Raw genomic sequence first — 25,781 nt, forward strand, 5'->3', positions numbered from 1 at the left:
TCCTTTTTTTTTTTTTTTGAGCTTTTGAGGCTTACAAGATTGTAACCTTGTCCATTCCAGATATACATTCACCTAAGATTAGAATAAACATAAATGAAACAAAAGAAACACAGGCCCCACAAGATTACAGACACATCTTAAATGTGGGATATAGGTCTCACTGCTCCTCTCAAGTGTGAGAGTTCACAATAGTGATTCTCATTCTAACATTCTAACAGGGAAGAGTGTAAAAAGGGCCAAAGGAGAGCCATGCCCTTCCTACTACATTTGAATTCAATTCTGACTTCGTTGCCAGTTCTTATGTATCTGAAACCAAATGGAAAAATCTTGGTCACCACATATTATCAGTCCTCTATGGTGACATGACTTGAAGAAATTTCCTAAAAAATTCATGTATTATATTGAAACTGAGAAGTTAATATAATCTACTAACCCAACTGACTATCCAACTACATGCTAAAATATATATAATTTTCATTTTAATTTATTTAAGATTTTTAGTTCTACTTTATAGATTTATCATGATATAGTGGGAGTCCTGGGCTCTCAGTAGCTATGTGCGAGTTCTGTAAAGCCTCTGAGAATAGGCTTGGTGATAGATTTTAGGCCTGTCATCCATAGACCTTTGATAATATGTTATCTCCTCTGATTAGACCATAAGTCCCTTGAGGGTAAGGACCACATTGCTTTTTTTTTTTTTTTTTTTTTTTTTTTTTTTTTTAATATCTTCAATACTTATCATAATGCCCTGTATAGAGTAAGCACTTAAAACACTTTTTTTTTTCTTTTATTCATTCATTATCACAAAATTGACAAAAAAGTAATGCAATTTTTGGTTATAGCAAGTTTTAAAATTATTTTCTAAAAGTTGTGCTAATAATAGCTTACATATGTATGTGCACACACACATGCACACATATATAAACATTTGATATATGTGTATAAATTTATGGAAGTAGCTGACAGTAATAGAACCACAAGTGTGGGAGGCAAAATTTGAACTCAGGATTTTCCTAACTCCAAGGTCAGCCCTCCAGTAATTTTCTCCATGCAACTTTGTGGTTGAGAAAATCTGCAATCTGTATTAGTACAGTGGGAAGGAATAACTATACTAATTAAATCATAGATTTTACAAGTAATGAAGCACCATTATTAAGTATGAATGGTTAGATGGATTTCTTTTGGATTACTTTAGCTTTCATGAAGGAGGATACCAAGAAATCCATAATGCCCATTAAATATTTATATTAGAAACTAAGTAGAATGAATATTAAGATATTAAATATCTCTTCTTCTCTATATATTATTTCCATATTCTCTTTATATATCTGTGCATAGGGATATTTATTTATTCTCTTCCCATTTGAATATTGAATCTTTGAAAGACATTTACCTTTCTTGGCCTTTCTTTAGTTGCTTTTCAGTTGTATCTGACTCTTTGTGATCTTATTTGGGGTTTTCTGTTAAGATGTTGGAATGATATGCCATTTCTTCTTCCAGCTCATTTTACAGATAAGGAACTGAGACAAATAGGATGAGGTGACTTGCCCAGGGTCACATAGCTAATAGGTGTGTGAGGGTGGATTAGAACTTGAGTCTTTCTTACTTTAGACCCAGTGTCAGGCCACTTAACTGGCCTGTCTTTGTATCCAAAATGCTTAACAGAGAACCTGTCATATAGTAAGCACATTTAATAAATGCTTGTTTACTGACTGAATCTTATTGACTAATGAATCAATTATGTATTAGTTTTTAGAAAAGGAATTGGACCTGTGATTTCTTGGTACAGCCAACTCTCTGGAATCTCCTTTTACCATTGCAAACCAGATCTTCTCTGCAACTTAATATCTTAAAGAGTTAGAGAGTTGAGGCTTGCCCAGGATTAGGCAACAGTATATATCCTAGGCAAGAATTGAACTCAGTCTTTCTCACTCCTATCTCAATGCTCATTTCACTGTAGTTACTGCCACTTATACAATGTGCAGACTAGAAATTTTTTTTTTCAAAGGTTTTTTTTTTTTTTTTTTTTTTTTTTTTTTTTTTTTTTTTTGTGGTGTTTCTTTGTATCTTTCTTTTTAAAGAAAGTTTCAGTGTGGGTTCTAAAAATTTTGCTTTCTTGAAAATGCTAGTGCAACAGGTTAATATGCAGAAAATATGAATTTAAGTATGGACTTCCCATTATAAAATATATCTTTAAAATTTTCAAGTTATATTACTTTCTTTTGATGACTAGAATTTATTGAATTCAGTGAAAGTAGATATTTTAGCTAATATCAAAATAAGAAGATGCCTTTTAAAAGTGATTGATTTAGAGATATCAGAAATCCATCTTTATTTTAGTAGGTGTGTGTATGTGTTTGCGTGTATGTGTGTGTGTGTGTGTGAATGTGAGAGAAATGCTATTGACTCCCTGATTTCTTGTGTAATACAAATTATCATAAATAGGAAATATGTGTGATTAATCACAATGCAAGAAAAAACAATAAACCAAACTCAGAAAAAAGAAAATAAAATTTATATGCACACGTTACTTCAATTACCATTTTTTTTTTAACAGATTACAAGGTGAGGTTGTACTACTCGTCATGGTCTGGATAGTAATGGAAGCTTACCTAAAATTTGTAATATAGTCCTTGATCATCAATAAGAAGTCAAAAAGGTGATCTATTGTAATCAAACTCAGAGTTAGTCCAGAGTTTTTAGTAAAGAGCCCCAAAGAAGGTGAACAGAATCAGAATCAGCAAAGTCTTTTAGAGACAGGGATGAATTCCATAGATAACTAGAAAGACTTAAAAAAACTCATAGGCTGATAGTCTTAATATTGGGTTACAGTTTGTTTTCCAACCTTGTACTCAATTTTTGCTGTTTCTCCTCATTCTTTCTATTGTTTCAAGATGCATGTACATTTAGTCTTACTGACATATATCTCTTCCCATTTTGTTTATTTCATTAGGATTTCATAAGGATTTCAAGAGAAAACTCATGGTTAAAAGTTTTCATTTATAATAAGAAAATGCATGGACAAATACAATATGTTGTGATCTAAATCAATTTGTCAATTAAATGTTTCTTACTGAAAGAGTACTTCCTTAAGAAGTACTTTCTAAGTAAAATAAAGCTCTATTTTGAACCATTATTCATTTACTGAGTGGTATGAGTGAGATTACAAGACAACCAATCGCCAACTTAATATTTAGTTTTTTATGGAGGTTGTGTTTTTGCAAAATATAAACAAAATGTCTGTTTTCTTATGTTTTGAATATTTTTAAAGGCAGTGAAATTTTTTTTTGTGATTTTTAACAGTATGCTAACAGCATTTTCTCACTTGAAAATTATAATTTCATTTCAAAGTTTTGAGTTTATGCCAGTGAGATATAAAAATAACAGAAAATATTTTTGAATGCTTTATATAAGGATTGACTGCAGTGGTTGGATTAGTTGGAAAAGAATATGAAACAGCATAAGCAATAAAATGACCTTTGTCAAATCATTGGAGATCCTTTGCTCATCCATTTCTGTGAAAAGTAATAGGTACTGGGAATTATGGCTCATATCTAAACCATCATGATGGATTATCTGAGCTTGAGCATACTGAACTGCAGTGTACAAACCATATTGGACATATGGACAGCCATACTTGGTCTGGCACCACTATGGTGAGTCAATGGCGTGTCAGGCAGAAAGATATCAGGCTGCCCAAGGAGGATAAAGGGCCCAGTCATGAATCTGGAGCAGGTGAAAGCCTTAGTGTTGATAACCAATGGGATTAGGCCATAAATGGCCACTGCACTTTCAGTCTGACTGGTTTAGGGAGACTCAAAAAGAAAGGAAAGAAGATAAGAAGGAAGAAAATAAAAGAAAGGATCATAGCAGAAATCAAGATTATTATGGAACCAGAAGATTTTAAAGATAATAATAATCATAAGAAATTGTGGTAACAATAATGAGAGCTTACATTTATATAACATTTTAAGGTTTACAAGTTGTTTTACAAATATTTCACTTTAGAACTGGTTATGTTGTATACATGCACAGGAAAAAAAAGAACCTTTTATACAAGTGATTAATTCTACTAATCAATACTACTGGGGCAATATTTTCTAATTATATTGAAAAGTGATAAATTATCTGTTTTTACTATATTACCTAAAATTATATTGGCATGTAATATATGTGTGTCTGTTAATTTTTTTATATAAGCAGCATAAACCTTTAAAAACCCAAATCACTTTTCATTATTTTTGATCATTGAACACAAATCTATATTAAATTATATTTAAAAGTAGGTACCATGAATATATCTCCTAATGCATTTCTAATTGAGGCGAGAAATTGACTCTGAGTTTTTCAAAGAAAATGCTGGCTAAGGGCAAACTCTTTCAAGTTCTTTTAAAAATGAAAAACTTGAGTTTGATACTAAGAATACAATGACTCTATTGTCCAAGGACCACCCTAATTTGAGATAGAGGCTTGGCATCAGTAGGTTGATTACTAGGTAAGGCATTCTTTTGTCTATGAAACTACATATATATATATATATATATATATATACACACACACACACATGTGTATATACATGTGAGTTTATGTATGTATATATACAGTGAGAGTGAAGTTGTAGTTTTATAGGAGGATAGCTTATAGAATCTCTATGAAAAGAAAAATAAAGGGATTGCCAGATTTGGTTGCATCATTTTCTCCAAAGCAATAATATTATTTAGTGGATTTTTTAAAGCATTTATTATGTGCCAGGTACTATGAAAAGCACAGGTAGAAAGTAAAAAATGTTTCCTGCCACCAAGGAATTCATGTTCTAGTTCTACATTCAAAAAACCATGAACAACTATGTATACATGATACACACACCCACATATACACAAACACAAACATGATAATTTGGAAGCAATCTCAAAGGGAACATTTTATCAGCTCATCTTGTTCTAATGAGGAACAACTAAAAAGGCTACCATGAAAATCATTGTAGTTTGTGAACCAGCATCTGTTGCAGAGGATAAAGAAGTCAAGAAATTTGGCAAATAACTTTTATTAATTCATCCAAATGAAATCAACAAACCAACAAATTATTTAATTTTTGATAATTTTAGTGAAAATGTAGGCATAGTGAAGGATCTTCATTTTTTTTTTTTTTTTAAATATTGTTTGGGATTGAGAAATGAAAGAAACTAAAGGTCTATAGACTACTTAGAAGCCAAATGTCCGGTATGAATATATTCTACAAAAAGAGAATAGGAACATAATCAGCATGTTGTTATTCAGTCCTAACTCTTTCTGAACCTCCCAGACCATCCTATGTCAAACCCTTCCATCCTCTAGTATCTCCCACAGCTTGTCCAAGATTGTACTTATTGCTTCTATGATACTATCTACTCCTCTCATTCTCTGCTGTCCCCTTCTCTTTTGACTTCAATTTCCCCCTAAATTAGTCTTTTCCATTAAGTGCTTGCTGTTTTCTCATTATTTGGTCAAAGTATTTATGCTTTAGCTTTAGCATTTGATTCTTTCAATGAATAGCTGATTTTATTTTTTTAAAGTATTGATTGATTTGATCTTGCTGTTCAATAGACTCTCAAAAATCTTCTCCAGCACCAAAATTCAAAAGCATCAATTCTATAGCATTCAGCTTTCTTTATAGTCCAACTCTCCCAATCATATATTATTACTGGAAAAACCAAAGCTCTGACTATATGAAGTTCTTTTTTTTTTTTTTTTTTTTTTTTTTTTTGGCAAAGTGATGTTTCTGCTTTTTAGTATACTGTCCAAATTTGCCATTGTTGTCCTTTAAAGAGTACATGTCTTTTGATTTCATGACTGTAGTCACCATCTGCAGTGATCTTTGAGTCCAAGGATGTAAAATCTGACACTGTTTCCATTTCTTTTTTATTTGTCAGGAAGTGATGGGGCCAGATGCCATAATTTTTTATATTAATCTCAAGACAGCTTTTAGACTTTCCTCTTTCACTTCATCAAGAGGCTTCTTAATTCTTTTTCATTTTTTTGCCATATCATCTGTATATCTGAGATTGTAGATACTTCTCTCAATCACCTTAATTTCAGCTTTTTATTTGTCCAGCCTGGCCTTTGACATGATGTACTGTGGACATGAGTTAAATAAATAAAATGATAATATAAAGTATTGTCATATCCCTTTCCCAATCTTAGACCAAATGTTCAATTTTGTTTCCTTTTGACCTAAATACAAGTTTCTCTGGAGACAAGCAAAATGATGTGGTACTCCCATCTCTTTGAGAACTTGCCACATTTTGCTGTGATCTACCCAGCCTAAGGCTTTAGTGTAGCCAGTAAAGCATAAGTAGATTTTGTTTTCTTGAACTCCATTGCTTGCTCCATAATCCAATGAGTGTTGGCAATTTGGTCTCTAGTTCCTCTGCCTTTTCAAAAAAATAGCTTGCAATTCTTGGTTCATATATTAGCCTAGCTTGCAGAATATTAAGTATAACCTTCTTGATCTGTTCAAAGAACACAATCTTTCGATAATTTGAACATTTCTTGGCATTGTTCTTCTTTAGGGATGTAAACAGATCCAGTGACCACTGTTGAATTTGTCAAATTTGTTAGCATATCAAGTGCAGCACTTTAATGACATAATCTTTAAGGATTTTAAATTGCTTAGCCCAAATTGCAACTCTTCACTAAAGCACACAAAATAAAAATAATTTTATAAATAAGTAAATACTAGTTACTAATGTGAGAATGATTTCTGCATTGTTTGTCTGTATATTGCAAGACTTTTGAGTATGTTGATCAAAGGTCAAGCAAAACACCATAGAAAAAATAGAAATGAGAAGAAAACACAGAATGAAAAGTAACGCAACTTCAATCTGTATAATAAGTTGTACAAATGAGAAATGAATAGAAGTAAAGATTTTGACAATGATTGCAGCCATATTTTAATTTAAAAATTATGTTATTTGAAATATTCAATACCACAAAGAGGCCAAAATAGCTTAGAAACCATTGTAGTCAATAAATACTTGATATATATACTAAGCAGAGAGACTTGGAAATAAAGGATAACATTAATTTGCAAAACATTATAGAGGAGAAACACCAAAGTTTTAAGCCATATTGGCTTACACAATAGAAGAAGATAGGGAAGTAAAAATAAGTCTGTAGAAAATATCATATGAGACTCAATGAAGCTAAGAATCTTTATAGATGAAATTAGAAATAGGACAACAGCTATATGGAAAATGAAACAGATTTGCCAATATTTCTATAGTGATATATTTTTATCTTTAATGAAAATAGAACCGATAAATTTAGACTCTAGTATTCTTTATAGGTAATGAAACTCTCTTGCTGTTCCTGTTTGTGCATGACACTGTGCTGACTGATTAAGCCCTAAATCTCCAGGATCTTTATTTACTATTTATAACTATTCAAAAGAGCAATCTAACAATTCATAAAGAAAAAAAAAAGAAATTGATTAAGAATGTCTTTTTCTAAGGTTGTAATATATAATTCGTTGAATTAAATCAGCAGGGCATTGATTTTGGATAATTGTAGATGATGAACTGAACAGGAGGAAGTAGTAGGCTTGATGGATTTGGGAAATTGTACTTTTTTAAAAATTCAAAATATCACTGTGATATGAACAAGTACATTTAAACATCAATGTTCTCAAATAGATAGATTTTGTGAGTAAAAATCAAGGAGCACTAGAATTTCCAAATAATAAAAAATATTAGAGAACCCATTTCAATGTCTTATGAAACAATTGTGGGACTGAAATGGAGTTTAAAATAATGAAAAAAATAGTTAATAAAATTTCTGTTGAATGGTGCTTATTTGTATATTGGTAGGTAGATTACATTGTCTTTTATCACCTCACAAGTATTTAGAATTTACTTGGGAGTCAATGTCAAAAATGCTGATATGTTCAGATGACCTTACTAGACCTTTCCTAATGTAGTGGTAGACATTTTATAATTCTTTCTTTTCTTTCCTCGATTCCTGTCTTGTTTGTGCCAATTTTCTCCAGTTTGATTTGTACTTATATTTCTTTTCTGTAGTTTATTTTATCAAGTATGACCCAGTAGAGAATTACTTTGGCTACTATTTGATTTTTATTTATAAAATCAATTAATTGCTATTTCTTATTTTATAATGTTTTACTTATGATAATTTTCTGTATTTGTATCTAGAAGTAGTCATGAAAAATTATAGTATAAGAACAGTAGAATTAATTAATTTCTTCTTTAAAGTGGTTATATTTGCATTTAATATTATCAGTTTTCATCTGATGGTATTAAACATATTAAATTTATTTCTTTATATTTATTTATCTTTGAAAATATTTATAAGCTGAAGTTCATATTTTCAGTATGCTAGCCTATATGTATACATACATAAGTATTTATGCATACATAATTTCATATATCATATAACATAATAAAATATATTTTAATGTAAAATTTATGTTATATAACATGATGCAGAAATGTGTTTTAATATATAATTATATATTATATAATGTGTAATATTATATATGACAATATATAAACATCATTATTTATATATATGCAGGGATACATACTTATATATACATATGTACACACACATATATGTATATATACACACACACATATATGTATATGTGAATGATTTTAGCTATTTTGTAAATTAAAAATCTGAGACTCAGAGAAGTTAAATGACTTGGTTAAGTCAACGTAGCTAATAAATGGCTAGGTCTCAAAAACAACTCTTCTGACCAAGATTTTCCCCACAATACTGTGTAGTATACCTCACTATTTATGGCACAAATAGCACAAATCCATTAATGCTAAATCCAGGTTCCCTTCCATAGATAGAAAAAGTAGATAGAAATATATATCCCCAACTTTCTCTTATGGTACAGTGTCAGAATTGTCAGATGTAGATTCAAAACCTGGTTCAGACATAGGTATATGTTATTCAACATGTTTCTTTCTCAGTAAAATGAAGAATTTAGACTTATAGGTTTCTAATTTCTTTTCTAGTTCTAAATATATGATCCGATTTCCCTTCAGTGGTCTGTACAATCTGATGATTATTCAATAATTTTATAACTTTTGGTGACTAGAGGCATTGTGATATTATGGATTTGATGCTAGATGTGGAGTTCAAAGACTTGTGTTCAAATCTCACTCATGATACTTCCTATGTGAATCTAGAAAAGTCATCTAAACCTCTCCATGTTTCAGAAAACTCCTTATTATCTGCTAAATCACAAATAAGTTATCATCTGTAATTTTGCCTAAAGTCGGAGCAGTTAATGTTTGTCACTAAGGAAAGTCCCTGAAACTTAAAAGTTGTTTTTCACTCTAGTTCTGCCACCAATCAGCTATGTAATCTTAAACAAATTGATGTAAACTGTGATCTTTGCTGGGTTGGAGAAGTCCTAAAGATCTCAAAGATCTCCAGAGCTCTTGGAGGGGCTCTAACCACCTCTTCATGGGGAAAACTCCCATAGCGATCTCCACCTACAATTCAATTGGAGATCTTGGTCTGGGCCATAATCACCACCCTCTATTGAGTTGAAAATTAGTCCCTCAAATTATTCCCTAGCTTGGGGCCATAAAAATCCAATATAACCAAAAAGCCTGTAAACCCATCTCTGCAAAAAGTCCTAACAATATTTTGCCTGCTGAGAAAGTTGTTTTCTCAGTGTAAAAAGCCCATCCCCCCAAAAAAAAACCTTGCCTGTATTCATTTGGGTTTGTGAATTCTTTCACAAAGCCTGTGACACTGGCCATGGGACCCCATTGCTGTCAGGAGATCTCAACCCTCATTTCTCATATCTTAACATTATCACTTGAACTTTCTAGACTCAGGGTAACTAGGTGATGTAGTGGATAGAGCACTGGCCCTGAAGTTAGGTGGACTGGAATTCAAATTCAGCCTCAGACACTTAACACTTGCTAGGTATATGATTTTAGGCAAGTCAATTAATCCCAATTGCCTCACAAAAAATGATATGGATGATTGCTATGGTTTCTAAAAGATTTAACATTCTGATCTAGTAATGCTTGTATATTTAGACCCATTTTTAGTTACTTATAAGCAGTAGGTAGTGACTTCAAATTTCATGGCATGTAGTTCTCTAAATATAGATCTAGTCTTAATAGTATCAGGTTTTTCAAGTGTTTTTTGGCTGCAGGGGGAAGGAATGGTGAGAATTTGTGATTTCATTGATTTTGAAAATTGTGTGCAAACTCTATCCATTGACTTAAACCATCAACACATCTGAAACAAAGTCTTATGGAGTTTTCTGAGGTATTGAGAAATTAAGTGATTAACTTATGGTTACATGGCTATCAATATTTTACCATGATCTAGATGGTTCTAGAAGAGACAGTGAGACTGGTGACGTTACTGAGTCCTGTCTCACTCAAATCCAATTCACTTGCATGTCATGATATCATTTCCTTGATGTCATGGTCTTCTTCAGGAACAAAGGACCAACAACAATGTCTGTGAGTAGTAGGAGGAGCTGCCTCATTGGGACCCAACTTGGAACTGGCCAGTTAAGCAACATATCTTCTTTTGTTTTCTTTTCTTCCCTTTCCCCTTTCCTTTTCCCTCTCTCTTTCCCTTTCCGTTTCCCTTTTTTCTTTTCTTTCTTCTTTCTCTTCTCTTTCTTCAGTTCACATAGGGTATCATATCCTTACTTGTGGGTGATCTGTCTAAAGGAATGTGCCTTTGATCACTGATTCTACCTTAAAGACCATACCTTAATACCAAATAACTTTTGGCTCTCATTGATTGGTCAACAATAGCTCCCAGGGCAAGCTCTTGTTTACTCTTTGGTTGACTCAAAATGAATGTAAATAGCAATTATTTCTGTTTCTTCAGAGACCCTGAGGATCTTCTCCATGATTGTTATTATTATTATTTTTTTAAACTAGGTAAAAGAGGTCATTCTCTGTTTAATTTCTTACCTAGCTTTAAGCACTGATTGGAAATTGTCTCAGTCACAATGAGACCTGTTAAAACTTAAAAAGGCCAAAATCTCACACTTCATGTAAGGCCATCTCCAGTTGTCCCTAGAAATGTCTTGCCATTGATTCAGATGACTCTGGAGGAGAAAGTAAGTCTGGTGGTTTTGCACAGTCCCTCACTTCAATCCAATTCAGCCACAGGTCATTGTGTCATCTCCTTGATATTATGGTTCTCTCTGAGAACAAAGGACAAACAAAAACACCATGGCCATCACATACCAGAACCAGGATTTAATTCCTAACTCCAAGGATATACTCATATCCATTTAACCATATTGCTTTTTATTTTATAGAATCATAGATTTAGAGCTAGAAGAGACCTTAAAAAATAATTGTCTAACTTTTTTGGGTCCTCAGAGAAGACTAAGGCCCACAGAGGTTAAATTCCTTGTCCCAAAATCACACAAACAGGAAGTATATGAAGTGATTTTAGCTGAGATGACTTATTATAATTTATTTTTGGATTTTACAAAAGTAAAGCTTTGTTCTTTTTTTACCTCTCTTATGCTATGTTTGCACTTTTTCCTAGAAAAAGGATGTCTAAGAAAACCAGATTGAAATATCATCAAAAAGTTTCTAGAACAGAATACCTGAATCTGTCATGTAATGAAACTGGGAATAATGTAAAACAGAGAATGTGTGAGTTACTTGTTGTGCTGGAATCTTATGTAAGAATAAAATTAGATCCCTTATAACTCCTGTTTCTTTGCAGCACTTTTTATCAAGTGCTTTTCTCAAGACTTTTGAACTAATTGTCTTTAGAATGGTTACGCTACCAACCCTGTCTTGTTTGTATACCTTACACAGGGTGGCAATAGTCTTCCAGATTTCAGTTTCATAGTTTCAGGTACTGTTGCCATAGAGGGCAAGGGAAGGGAGGTGTTGGATAGTAAAAGTATATTTGAAATGGAGAGAAAAAAAATCTACATTTCAATGAAAATACTTTCAAGGCATTTCAAGTAAGAGTTGGAGAGAAATAATTACAAAGTTTGGAAAGAAAGAATCTTAGCTTTGATCTGCCTTTCTTCTGTAAAGCAAGTAAAATAAGCAATTTTTCAAATACTAAGCAGAAAATTACTAATGGCTGAACCCAAAAGCTTTCATTTGCTTCTCAGGGCTTTCATTCCTCTAAAAAAAAAAAAAGACAAAAAATATTAAGGTGGCTTTCCAGATAGATTAATGCATAAAGCATTTACTGGTTAGCTATCATAAAACTACAGCAGCATAGAATAGCTGAGATTAAGAGCTAGATTTAAATCATGCAACAGTCCAGTTAATATCAATGTCTAATTAAGAAATGCATAAGAAGTCTGTAATGTTGATTTGATGGAGAAAAACTCTAATAGTGCTCTATTGGAATTTTCCATTTCAATTGCCTTTGCAGACTTTTAATAGCTATGTCTCTGACATAGTCTTTTGTATTCACAGGAATAATTTAGGAATTAAAATCAGGACCTAATGTAGAACATAGACAAAATTAACTCTTCTGGAGGATAGGATTTATAAATAAAACGAAGTAATAGTTCTTGAAGATTTAATTTGAAAAAGACTACTAGAATTGGACTTCAAAGTTAAGCTTTTACTTTCTTCACTTCTTAAAACTTCAGATCAATTGGCATTCATATGTAGTGAGATATGGAATACTTTGTCATTTACTTAAGTTATTGTACTGAATGTGTTGAATTGTAATTGTACTAGCTGCATAGATTGTAATCTCTTGGCATGTCTCCTCAGCACCAGCAATGTGAACAATTAACCATTTGTCTTCCATTAAGAATCATAAAGGCTGGAATCATTGATGTTGGGAAGTCCAATGTGATTGGGTACAGTTTCAGTGGTCTTAGGTATTCCTAAATGTTCTCAAGTAACTGAATTAATGACTATATCAATTGTTATGTTTCTAATGTCTTTAGAAAAGAGACCAAAGAAATGAAAAACTAGTCCTGTATTAAATCAGTAATGTTATCATTACCTTAGTGTTGATCCAGAGGGAATTAGAAGCAAGATTTGAAACACTAAATAACCCTAATGACACTAGGAAGAAGCTCACCAGGGAGTTGTTTGAGAGTTTGTCAGAGCACATTAAAATACAATACATTCACATAATAAAAAAGGGCACATCATTCCATCTGTCTATACATTCCTTTCCAATATTATATTTGTCCAGGGACTTTTCAAAATTACATCACCTAACTCTATTCCTTTACTTAGTGAGTAAAAATGTGGGGAAAATGGAGATCAAATCAGAATAATGTATACAAGTGAAAATCTACAATTTAAATCATTATTGCTTAAGATACCATTGCTTTAATCAGTCCTATCATAAATCAGTTCTTTCCACATAAGAAGTTCTTAAAGTGCTGTTAAACAAATCATGCCTCTTAAAAGGAGTGATACAATCAGAAAGCTTCTGAAGATAGATAGAAAATCCTTTTTAGTTTCTAGTCCAATTCAGCTATTTTACACAATAGCTTCAATTCTATAATCATCCAGTTCCTTCTTGGAAATTAAGTTACAAATATTTATGTCCATAGTATTGCATTTAAATAAAAAAAATACTGTTCCTAGGAAAAATTCAAACTTATAGTTATTGCTTCTACTTACTGGAAATAAAGTCTTATTTTTACTCCCTTCCTTGACTGACCTTTTGGACTCAATATATTGCTGCATTAGTAATGTGAATATAGTACTTTTTAGGCTGTCTAATGGTTATTTGAGGAAATTCAAGTCAAAAACATTTACTAAAGGCATATTATATTCAAGGTACATGCTGGACACTGGGGAACCAGAGACAAGGAAAAACAAGTCTCTGCTTTGAAGAAATTAACATTCTGTTATGGAATATTGTTATTCTATAAGAAATGCTCAGCAGGACAATTTCAGAAAAGCCTAGAGAGACTTACATGAACTGCTGCTAAGTGAGATGAGCAGAACCAGGAGATCACATAGCGCAAAAGAAAGATTGTCCGATGATAAATTCTGATGGATGTGGCACTCCTCAACAATGAGATGATTCAAACCAGTTCCAATGATCTTGTGATGCAGGGAGCCATCTACACCCAGAGAGAGGACTGTGAGAAATGAGTGTGGATCACAACATAGCATTCTCATTCTTTTTATTTTTGTTTGCTTGCATTTTATTTTAATTCTCCTTTTTTCCCCCTTTTTGATTTGATTTTTCTTGTGCAGTGAGATAATTGTATAAATATGTATGCATATATTGGATTTAACATATATTTTAATCATGTTTAACATATATTGGATTACTTGCTATCTAGGGGAGGAGATGGGGAGAAAGGGGGAGAAATTAGAACACAAGTTTTTGCAAAGGTTAGTGTTGAAAAATTATCTGTGCATATCTTTTGAAAATTAAAAAGTTTTAATTAAAAAAGGAAAGAAATTAATATTCTATCCATAAGAATATAATTTTTAGTCACATATTTTGTAAGACATTTTGGGATTTGATGCCTAGATTAATTTTTTTTTTTTGAAAAGTTGGGGCAATTCGTTTTTTTTGTCCTATACAGTTTTCTTTCATGATTTCTTGAAATATAGCTCTGAAAAAACAGGCTTTAAAAATTCCCATCATTATTCAAATGGACATACTTTGTTGCATCTTTAAACCCAAATCATTCTGGCTTTTTAAAAATGGCCAATAACAGCCTCCAGCCCAAATCTCTGTTGCTCAATATTTAGATTTTGATGGCTTAGGAGTATAAATGGCAATTTTTTCTGTTCTGACCAAAAATCCTAAAGGTATTTCCCTTTCAAATTATACTTTTGTGATGATAAACTAGGTTGTCTTTTGTCACTTTTCTTATTTAGCCCTTGCTTGTTGTCCTACCAAAATAATACGATTATGTTAGACTCAAATTACTATCTGACTGTGGCTGATAACAGCAACAAAAGTTCAAAATGCTTTACTACAGACTGGGCACAAATAGGTCATGTGAACATTTGTGTTGGATTCTAAATCTGCACATATCATTTCTTTTTGAACTACTTCAGTTTTGCTTTGCTCATAGAGCTGCAGCTACTGCAGCTCAGAACTCCCTGGCTCAAGACATTTAGTCTTCCAAAAGCTGGAATCATAGGAATGAATGATTATGCCAGTTATTCTCTAGTATCTGACCAAATTGTCTACCTACATAGCAATGGCAATCTTTTGGACTTCTGACAAATAAATCATGTGGCTTTGAAAATATGTAAAGAGCCAAACTATAATATTGATTCTTTACTTGCATACTTCATTGTATTGGTTGATTGTTCTTCATTATTGAAGAGGACGAAAATGACATCATTTATATTGGAGTCATGTGTTTGCCTGTGGCTGATCAGTCCAATATAAGCTTGAAAAGCTCTACCACAGATTGAGCTGAAATAGTCCACATGAATATTTAGAATGGAAGTGGCTAAATTTGTGCATCTCATTGCTTTTGAGCTACTGAAATTCTGCTTTGGTCACAGAGTATAGCACCTTTTTGATTAGGTCATACCATGCTGGATAATCTTATGCCAGCGTCTTCTATATTATGAAATCAACTCCAAAGTTCTTCAGAGAGACTTTATTGTGATAATCATACAAAAATTAATCGAGTCAATTGCACCAATAAAATAAACTGACAGGTGGTCATGCAGCAGAAAGCAAGCATGTTTATACAAACTGTCTTGTGGCTGTAAAACAATAATACATGTTCCATGAATAATATGTATACATGCATAGATAAACACATGCACATGGTCATTCCTGGGCTTTCTCCCTTTACATGTAACCTGACTAGATTCCAATTATTTGTGCTCCATCACAAAGTCAGCCATAGAGGAAGGATTGGAAAAAAAGCCATTAGGACAAATAAAGTTTTGGAAAGCAAAGCGCAGGAAAGTCAAATATGAAAATGTTCAATCTAGAGAAAATTGAGAAGAGACTTAAAAATGATCTTTAACATCCAAAATACTTTTTTGAAATTTAACTAACTTTATTCTCTTTTCCCTGAGACAGAACAAGATAAAATAACCTTAAGGTATGATTCAAAATTTAGGCAAGATACAAAGGAGAAGAGTCAAATGTAACTTAGTGGATAAAGAACTGGCCTCAAATACAGGAAAGACCTGAATTCAAGTCCTGATTGACATAGACTACTGTATGAGTTTGGGTAAGTCATTTAACTTCTTAATGATCTAGCCAACTCTATAAGTCTCAGGAAAGTTGCTAACTTGCATTAAAAAAGAAAAATTTCCACACCAGAGAGCTTTTCATAATTATGAAATCACATATGCTACATCTATCCCATAAGAAAGAAATTTTTGAGAGAGCAATTGTTGAGTATTATGATGCATTCCCAAGTGAATTTATAGAATTTCCTTCTGTAGTAAGAATTGGGTAAATTCTTATCTAGGTACAATGTCTTAGATATGTGTGTAGATGAAAGGATATTAAAAAATTGACTCTTCAGTACATCTTTAGTGACTTTGATTAAGAACTGTTTAAAACTTTTTTTTTTTTTTTTTTTTGAGGCTGGGGTTAAGTGACTTGCCCAGGGTCACACAGCTAGGAAGTGTTAAGTATCTGAGATTAGATTTGAACTCAGGTCCTCCTGAATTCAAGGCTGGTTCTCTATCCACTGCGCCACTTAGCTGCCCCCTTGTTTAAAACTTTTAAGTGAAATTTAAAATCTTTTTTTTTTTTTTAATTTTTTATTTTATTTTATAATTATAACATTTTTTGACAGTACATATGCATGGGTAATTTTTTACAACATTATCCCTTGCACTTACTTCTATTCAGATTTTTTCCCTTCCTCCCCCAACCCCCTCCCCCAGATGGCAAGCAGTCTTATATATGTTAAATATATTACAGTATAATTTAGATACAATATATGTGTGTAGAACCGAATTTTTTGTTGCACAGGAAGAATTGGATTCAGAAGGTAAAAATAACAGTTTACATTCATTTCCCAGTGTTCCTTTTCTGGATGTAGCTGGTTCTGTCCATCATTAATCAATTGGAATTGGATTAGCTCTTCTCTATGTTGAAGAAATCCACTTCCATCAGCATACATCCTCGTACAGTATCATTGTTGAAGTGTATAATGATCTTCTGGTTCTGCTCGTTTCACTCAGCATCAGTTGATGTAAGTCTCTCCAAGCCTCTCTGTATTTCTCCTGTTGGTCATTTCTTATAGAACAATAATATTCCATAACATTCATATACCATAGTTTACCCAACCATTCTCCAATTGATGGACATCCATTCATCTTCCAGCTTCTAGCCACTATGAAAAGGGCTGCCACAAACATTTTGGCACATATAGGACCCTTTCCCTTCTCTAGTAGTTCCTTGGGGTATAAGCCCAGTAGTAGTATGGCTGGTTCAAAGGGTATGCACATTTTGATAACTTTTTGGGCATAATTCCAGATTGCTCTCCAGAATGGTTGGATTCTTTCACAACTCCACCAACAATGCATCAGTGTCCCAGTTTTCCCACAGCCCCTCCAACATTCATCGTTATTTGTTCCTGTCATCTTAGCCAATCTGACAGGTGTGTAATGATACCTCAGAGTTGTCTTAATTTGCATTTCTCTGATCAATAGTGATTTGGAACACTCTTTCATATGAGTGGAAATAGTTTTAATTTCATCATCTGAAAATTGTCTGTTCATATCCTTTGACCATTTATCAATTGGAGAATGGCTTGATTTCTTATAAATTAAAGTCAATTCTCTGTATATTTTGGAGATGAGGCCTTTATCAGAACCTTTAACTGTAAAAATGTTTTCCCAATTTGTTACTTCCCTTCTAATCTTGTTTGCATTAGTTTTGTTTGTGCAGAAACTTTTTAATTTGGTGTAATCAAAATGTTCTATTTTGTGATCAATAAGGGTCTCTAGTTCTCCCTTGGACACAAACTCCTTCCTCCTCCACAAGTCTGAGAGGTAAACCATCCCATGTTCCTCCAATTTATTTATGATTTCGTTCTTTATGCCTAAATCTTGGACCCATTTTGATCTAATCTTAGTATGTGGTGTTAAATGTGGGTCCATGCCTAGTTTCTGCCATACTAATTTCCAGTTTTCCCAGCAGTTTTTGTCAAATAATGAATTCTTATCCCAAAATTTGGGATCTTTGGGTTTGTCAAAGATTAGATTGCTATTTTTATTCACTATCTTGCCCTGTAAACCTAACCTATGCCACTGATCAACTAGTCTATTTCTTAGCCAATACCAAATGGTTTTGGTGATTGTTGCTTTATAATATAGCTTTAAATCAGGTACACTTAGACCACCTTCCTCTGACTTTTTTTTCATTAGTTCCCTTGCAATTCTCGACCTTTTATTCTTCCATATGAATTTTGTTGTTATTTTTTCTAGGTCATTAAAATAGTTTCTTGGGAGTCTGATTGGTATAGCACTAAATAAATAGATTAGTTTGGGGAGTATTGTCATCTTTATTATATTCGCTTGGCCTATCCAAGAGCACTGAATGTCTTTCCAATTATTTAAATCTGACTTTATTTTTGTGGCAAGTGTTTTGTAATTTTGCTCATATAATTCCTGACTCTCCTTTGGTAGATATATTCCCAAATATTTGATACTATCGACTGTTATTTTGAATGGAATTTCTTTTTGTATCTCTTGCTGTTGGATTGTGTTGGTAATGTATAAAAATCCTGAGGATTTATGTGGATTTATTTTGTATCCTGCGACTTTGCTAAAATTCTGAATTATTTCTAATAGCTTTTTAGCAGAGTCTTTGGGGTTCTCTAAGTATACCATCATGTCATCAAATTTAAAATCTTAAAGCAGTTATATATATATTTTTTTTGTGAAATTATTGAGCTAATTTATCCTAATACTTAAATGGATCTCTGACCTCAGTGATTTGGTTATTCCTGTAAAGATATCTCTTCCATTACCTCCAATAAATTTACCATAGGGACTCTACCCATCATAGGTGTGGTTTTTTGTTTTTTTTTTTCCTCATAGATATTTTGCAGATAATAATCATATACCTAGGATGGCCATAGTTATCTCTCACTCCCAGGACATGATTGTGGGGGAGGGGAGGAGAGAAAAAGGAAGGGGACATCTTTTTCATCAATACATTTCTTTGTCAGGGTCACACACTTTATTTTCCAACTAAACTACTCTTTTTGTTCTTTTTCCTAAATGACATTCCAACTCTCATTTGTTCCATATATGCCTGGAATACACTCCCTCCTCACTTGAACTTCTTAAAATCTTTAGTTTCCTTCAAAGTTCAGCTCTAATAAGAGGTGTTTTCTTCTCCCTCAGTTGCTAATGCTTTTCCCCACTGCTGAAATTAGTTACCTCGTATATATTTTGTATGTATTAAGATGCATACATGCTTCTTCTCTTAATAGATCAGAAGCTCTCTGACTTATAGTATATTGAGTACTGGGGACCCAGCTGCGTGGGACATAATAGGTGCTTAAGAAATGCTTGTTGGTTGGTCAGTACTTGAATAGCCCGCCGCTGGGAATTACATATGAGCTCATTGTAGAAGCTGTTTTGAAAGGCAGCATGATATAGAAAGTGCAATGAACTGGGAATCTACTAGAATTTAGGAGTCCTGGGTTCTAGCACTACTTTTGCCACTTTTGGTTGTGTGATACTATGAGTAAGCCACTCAGCTTTCTGGGTTCACTTTCTTCAAGTATAAAAGGAAGGAGTTGGGGGAAATGATCCATAAAGCTCTTTCCATCCTATTCTTTCACTCTTAGCTCTGCTTCTGAATTTCCTGAGTTCTCAACCATATTCCAGCAGGCTCTCCACACTGGAATGTCTTCCTATCTCCCTGGTGCAAGCCTCTAATTGGGGTGAGTTCCTCCTAGAACTTTTATTTTGTAAATGTATTCCTAATCCTTAGTATAGTGACTGACACACAGTAAACACTTAATGTATGCTTGCTGATGATCTACAGTATATAAATGTATGACCACAAAATTAATCTTTAACAGAAATAGTGAAGTAATTCATTTTTTATTATATATGTAGTGTGTAATATAATATAGTATGTGTGTTTGCATATACAGGAGTATGTGCATGTATATTCAGGAAAAAATAACAAGTAATTAATCCTCTCCTCTGGAGAAATTATTGGATTCTTGAAGCCATTACTTTGATTTTTGTTCCTCTAATTTTTTTTTAAATGGAAAATGTTACTATTGTCCTCTAAATAGGATTGTAGCTATCAGATAATCTTTTAGTAGACTAAGGAATACATTTCCAGATTATAAATACTTCATTTTTTAAAAAGAAGTTTTTTGTTTTGTTTTGTTTTGTTTGTTTTGTTGTTGTTGTTGTTGTTGTTGTTGTTTTAACTTACTGATATATGTATGTGTTAGCTCCATGTACAGAATGTAAGCTCCTTGAGCACAGGTACTGATTCATTTTTTTTTTTTTTTTTTTTTTTTGTTTCACAAGTGGCTAGTAGAGTGTCTGGCACACAGTAGATCATTAATAAACACTTATTGAACAAAACAATGGCAAAGGAAGTCAGTCAATCGATCAACACGTATTTATTAAGTGCCTATTATGTGATAAACATACAAGATATAAAGAAGTGTAACGAAAGCTTTCATTCATGACTTATGGGATAGAATTTTTTTTTCTTTGTTGTCAGTCCCAAATCTTTCTCAAGCACTATATTTATTTTGAAAAGCTAAAATATTCTCACAAAATCAGGTATTCTGTAGGAGTCTTAAAATTTCCCCCAAACTAATTGTTCCTGCTATGATTATCCCCTTCAAGGCTCAGGTGTAGCCTTCATTGCATTACACCTGCCTTGCTTTGTGGTCACATGTGGGCAATGCCATTCCACATTACTCCACCTTTCAAAACACCTGTATAATTGACTCACCATTTCATTTCCTCTGGGACTAGACCTATATGCCTTGTCTACCCCACAATTGTGGGCAGGTGGAATTGTTCTCCATCATGTGATCTTTGGCCAGCTGCATGAAAGGGATGAAACTGCTCATTTCCATTTGTGACTGAAAGCAACACTATAAGACATTAGATTAGAAATCATGAGGTTTCTTGGGAGCTACTTGTTTGATATTGAGAAAGTCTTGATTAGATGTTCATAGACAGATTAGAGGCTCATAAAAAAACCAGTTGATATAGATGGAATGGAAAGAATACCTGTTAATACAATCTACCAGTAAAAAACCAGTTGATATAGATGGAATGGAAAGAATACCTGTTAATACAATCTACCAGTAATCTAACCAGTAACTAATGATCTTCCTTCTAGATCATTATAGATCCATTATAATCATACAAACTTATTTAAATAGCAAATCCACTAAAACTAAGCTTCTTAAACTGTGGGTTGCAATCAGATATGGGGTCTCATAACTGAATGGGAAATTATGATTTATTATTAAGAAATATTTGATTTTTATATCTATTATATATATCTTTATACCTTATACATAAAAATTTCTTGGGTGAAAAGGGTACTAAAACAAGTGAGGGGCAGTAGGGCATAGGAAAGCCTGAGACACTTACTAGATCTAAATCTTAGTTTCCTCATTTATGATATGGGGATAACAATACCTGCAAAACCTATTCCATAACATTGGGAGGCATAAATGACATAATTTGCATAAAGCAGTATCCAAACTTTAAGTGACTATACTATTGCCCATTATTATTAAGTAGACAAGGTAAAAGGAAAATAGATGGTGTTTGAAAGGATTTATTGCCTATAGAATATTTGTGGTAGGAATAAAACAATAAAACATGTAAGATATTTAGTGCCTTCTCTTTATAGAAGTTCTCAGAAAAATGTACATATTGGGGCAGCTAGGTGCCATAGTGGATAGAGCACCAGCCTTGAATTCAGGAAGATCCAAGTTCAAATCTGGTCTCAGACACTTAACACTTTCTAGCTGTGTGACCCTGGGCAAGTCACTTAACCCCAGCCTCAAAAAAAAAAAAAAAAAAAAAAAAAAAAAAAAAAAACCACAACAAAAACAAAAAACCAAACATACATATTGCATTTCCTTATCTAAATAATGAGTTTCTTCAATGTAAGAAATACCCATGTTACTAGACCAAAGAGATAGGATCTTCTTAAGTTGGATGTTCATACCCACCTTAAATTCTGTTAAATTTTTAAACTCAGAATATAGGAATCACCAGTGCGTATCAAGTCCTACACTCTTATTTTACAGAAGCTAAGGTAGAAATCACTGAGTGACTTGCCCAAAGTTTCACAATTAGTGAATAACATAGCTAGGTCCTCTGATGACCAATCTAATGTTCTTTCCATTAGCTGCTATAGAAATGCTCTCCATTGATGTGGTTTCGCAACTTGACTTTAATTTATTATCTTAGAGATTTAACTGAGGCACAGAGAGGTTAATTGACTTATCCATAATCACACAGCTGGCATGCATTATAAGACAGGATTCAGCCGAGGTCTTCATGACTTTAAGGTTAGCATTTTATAGATTATGAGATGCTGCTTGTCATATTTCTTCATACGAGGTATTATCCAATTAATGACAAAAATTTTCACTTTGCCCCAATAATAGAATATAAGATCCTACAGGACAGAAATAGGTCTTACTTTTGTATTTGTCTTATGAGTGCTGGGCATGTAGCAGGTGTTTAATAAATATTAGTTGTTGACCAGTTAGTAGTTTATATCTGAAATTTCATATTCTGTGAGGATGGGGAAATTGAAATGCAAAGAGATTTCATATCTAGTAATGGTGGAACTAGAACAAGAGCCCTGATCTCTTGATTCAAATTTAAAGTTCATTTTATAACACCATTCTGCTTCTCTAATAGTTGGTAACATTATAATGAGAGCACAATTTAATGTGATAAAATTATATCAAGTTATTTTGATATAAGAATAAAGTTATTTTGCCATTTTGTATTATATAATAGAAATTTAAAAATTCTCAGACCAGTAGATTACATATACATTAGTGTTTTTCTTCTTTGCAGAATCCTGGAGTATGAACATAGAAATCCTCTGTTAAGATATCATTGGGCCATCTACTTTGGTAACTTGCCTTTGGCAATGGTCTATGCCTAATGTTACAGAGGAAGGCAAAAATAAAAACCATAATGCACCTGGTCAATTATGCATTGCTACACCATAGGGGGGAAATTCCTTCCTAACCCCAGCTGGTGATCGGCTTATGCCCTGAAGCTTGGGGATTGATATGCCTTGTAACTTTTTAACCTAGTTAGTGTAACTGCCAATGTTATTCCTATTCATATAAATTTCTAATCCTTTTCTGAATCTTGCAAGACTATTGGTCTCAATAATATCCTGCAGCCACAAATTCCATAGGTTGATTATACGCTGCTTAAAAAAGTATTTCCTTTTATCCGTTTTAAATTTGTTGCCTTTTAACTTCATAAGATGGTCCTTGTTCTTGCATTATGGGGCACAGGCAGTTGGAATTGGTTTTTATTTACCCAATCATTTTCCATATTTCTATTAAAATCTATCCTTTAAATTTTTCACTCTGGCTAAATCCATTTCCAATCCCAGCAACATTAAGAATACTTTGTATCATTTATCTTCAAAAGAGCTCAAAAATCATCCATCAGTCTTGGCTAATATCCTTGCAACATCCATATTGGTCTTATTATTCCCATTTTGTTTCTAACAAAACAAAGAATGAGCTGTCAAATGACTTGTCCCTGGTCATACAGCAATTTATCGAGTCTTCTTAAGAGAATTATCATTTTCATTCTGCCATTTTGCTCTTCTCTCAAATGCCCTAATTTTCTAGTTCCTCAATCTATTCCATTCCCCCTCTCCTCCTAATCAGATTCCTGATTTTTATATGGCAATCCATTCACTTTACTTCAAATACCTCCCACTATCATCCTATATGTCAATCCTTTCCTCTAACCTCTGATGAAGAGATGACTTTTGCTCACCACCCCTATAGCTTTGTTGGCAAAAGTGTGTTGGAGGCAGCTCTCAGGGACTTCTGAGAGTCAAATGTTAAATTTTCAGTGTGAGATTTAACCTCAATAAATGAGTAAAAGTTACAAACCAGGCCTTGCGTGGGTTATTATTTTGTTGATTGTCTTGACTTAAGAAAGTGATGGATAAAGATATTTTCAACACAGATTAAACTCAAAAGTGTATCATATGTACATACATGTGTACATAGTATTTTCCCCCAAAGAAGTGGTTGTTAAACAAACATACCACATTTCTAGAATGTTGCTCCCACTCTTATCCTTTTTGTTTCTCTCTCCCAGACTTTCTGACTCTAGCTTCCTCCTTTCCTTTCTTTCACTTTCTCTCTTTCTTTTAATATCTCCCAAATAAATAATTTCCTTCCTTGCTATCAACAAACACACTCAACTTTTCCCCATCCTTAAAAATAAAATCCTTTCAAGATTCCACCATTCCCACTAACTATCATTTAATATATTTTCTTCTCTCAACAAACTCCTGGAAAAAGTCACTTATAGTCAATACTCCACTTTGCCTATTCTCAGTCTCTTCTATATCCTCTGCAATTTGGCTGTCAGCCTCATCTCAATCACCAAATATGATGATCTCTTCTCACAATTTTCTTCTTTGACAATCCAGTCTCTTGGAATGATACAAATAGAAATGACTACATAAGTTTTCCCCTGGATTCTTTTTCATTGGTAGTTTACATGCAGTTTTGTTTATTCAAGTAAATCAAAAAGGAGGATTAAAGCACACATTTGTTTTTGTTTTTTTCTTTTGAAGTTTAGGGATATCAAGAATATGGGTTTTTAAGTTACAAGATGCAAATTCATGGACAAATAACTCAATTAATATCCTTTTCCTAACTATGCTATATTTTTTTATTTTGTCTGAGGAATCACACAGGCTGGCCTGACACTAAGAAAATTTGTGAAATAGGTGAATTTAATCTCTTTCCCATTTACCTTCCTCTGTGTCCCTTTTCCTTACTTTCACTTTCTTTCCTTCACCCTTTAACACCTAGCTATGATTTCATTTTTATACAAAGTAGTCCTGATTAGTTATGACACTATAATGGTAATTCACTGATTAAAAGTATTTTAAAGAATACTATGTCCAAGCTTATAAAATAGAATATTTTAAAGGGAATATACATGTTACTTATATATTATTCATAAAATCTAGGTCCTCATATTTCTCCTCAGAAGATTTGAATTTTAAAGATAAAAGAAAGGAACCTCCAAGAATATATCTCTAACTATGCTATTTAAAACTCTCTGCCTGAGGTTAACTCCAGGTATACTTTTGAGGGTGTAATTGAAGTTTTTAAAATTTAAAAGCCACTATATTCACCACGCTTTTTTTATGAAGTTATAATAACCAAATAATTCACCACCAATTGGGGAGTAATTGATTATGTTTGATTATGAACTTATTTTAGCTAGAATGGTCCTCAGAAAGCAAAGCTTTTGTTTTGTATGTGTGTATGTGTGTGTGTGTGTGTGTGTGTGTGTGTGTGTGTGTGTGTGTGTGTGTTTTGGGGGGAGGATTGTACTCAGAGTCTTTTTAGGAAGATAGAGTCTACCAAAGCTCATGCTCCACTGGCATATCATTTAATAACTTAATTCCATCCTGTGATGAGATTTGAAGGTAGGACTTTATAGATCAGAAAGGATGACAGTATCTAAGATGTATTTGATTGAAAAACATGGGTTGCTCAAATAGCAAGTATGATATATAATTGAATCTGAGTCTGTAAGCTCCAATGGTATTCTTGTGATGTTAAGAAAATT

General features: G+C 32.9%; 1 long non-coding RNA gene across 1 annotated transcript in view; it reads left to right on the forward strand.

The window, feature by feature from the left end:
* Positions 1 to 25,781, forward strand: part of LOC141558207 (uncharacterized) — a 111,165-nt gene that overhangs the window by 26,788 nt on the left and 58,596 nt on the right. The window contains exons 3-5 of the long non-coding RNA XR_012486992.1: positions 16,061 to 16,174; positions 16,980 to 17,152; positions 19,763 to 19,858. This is a non-coding gene — a long non-coding RNA (uncharacterized LOC141558207). The remainder of the gene's footprint in view (positions 1 to 16,060; positions 16,175 to 16,979; positions 17,153 to 19,762; positions 19,859 to 25,781) is intronic.

Source organism: Sminthopsis crassicaudata, chromosome 2 (genome assembly GCF_048593235.1).
Source record: "Sminthopsis crassicaudata isolate SCR6 chromosome 2, ASM4859323v1, whole genome shotgun sequence".
In the NCBI taxonomy this organism is placed as follows: Eukaryota; Metazoa; Chordata; class Mammalia; order Dasyuromorphia; family Dasyuridae; genus Sminthopsis; species Sminthopsis crassicaudata.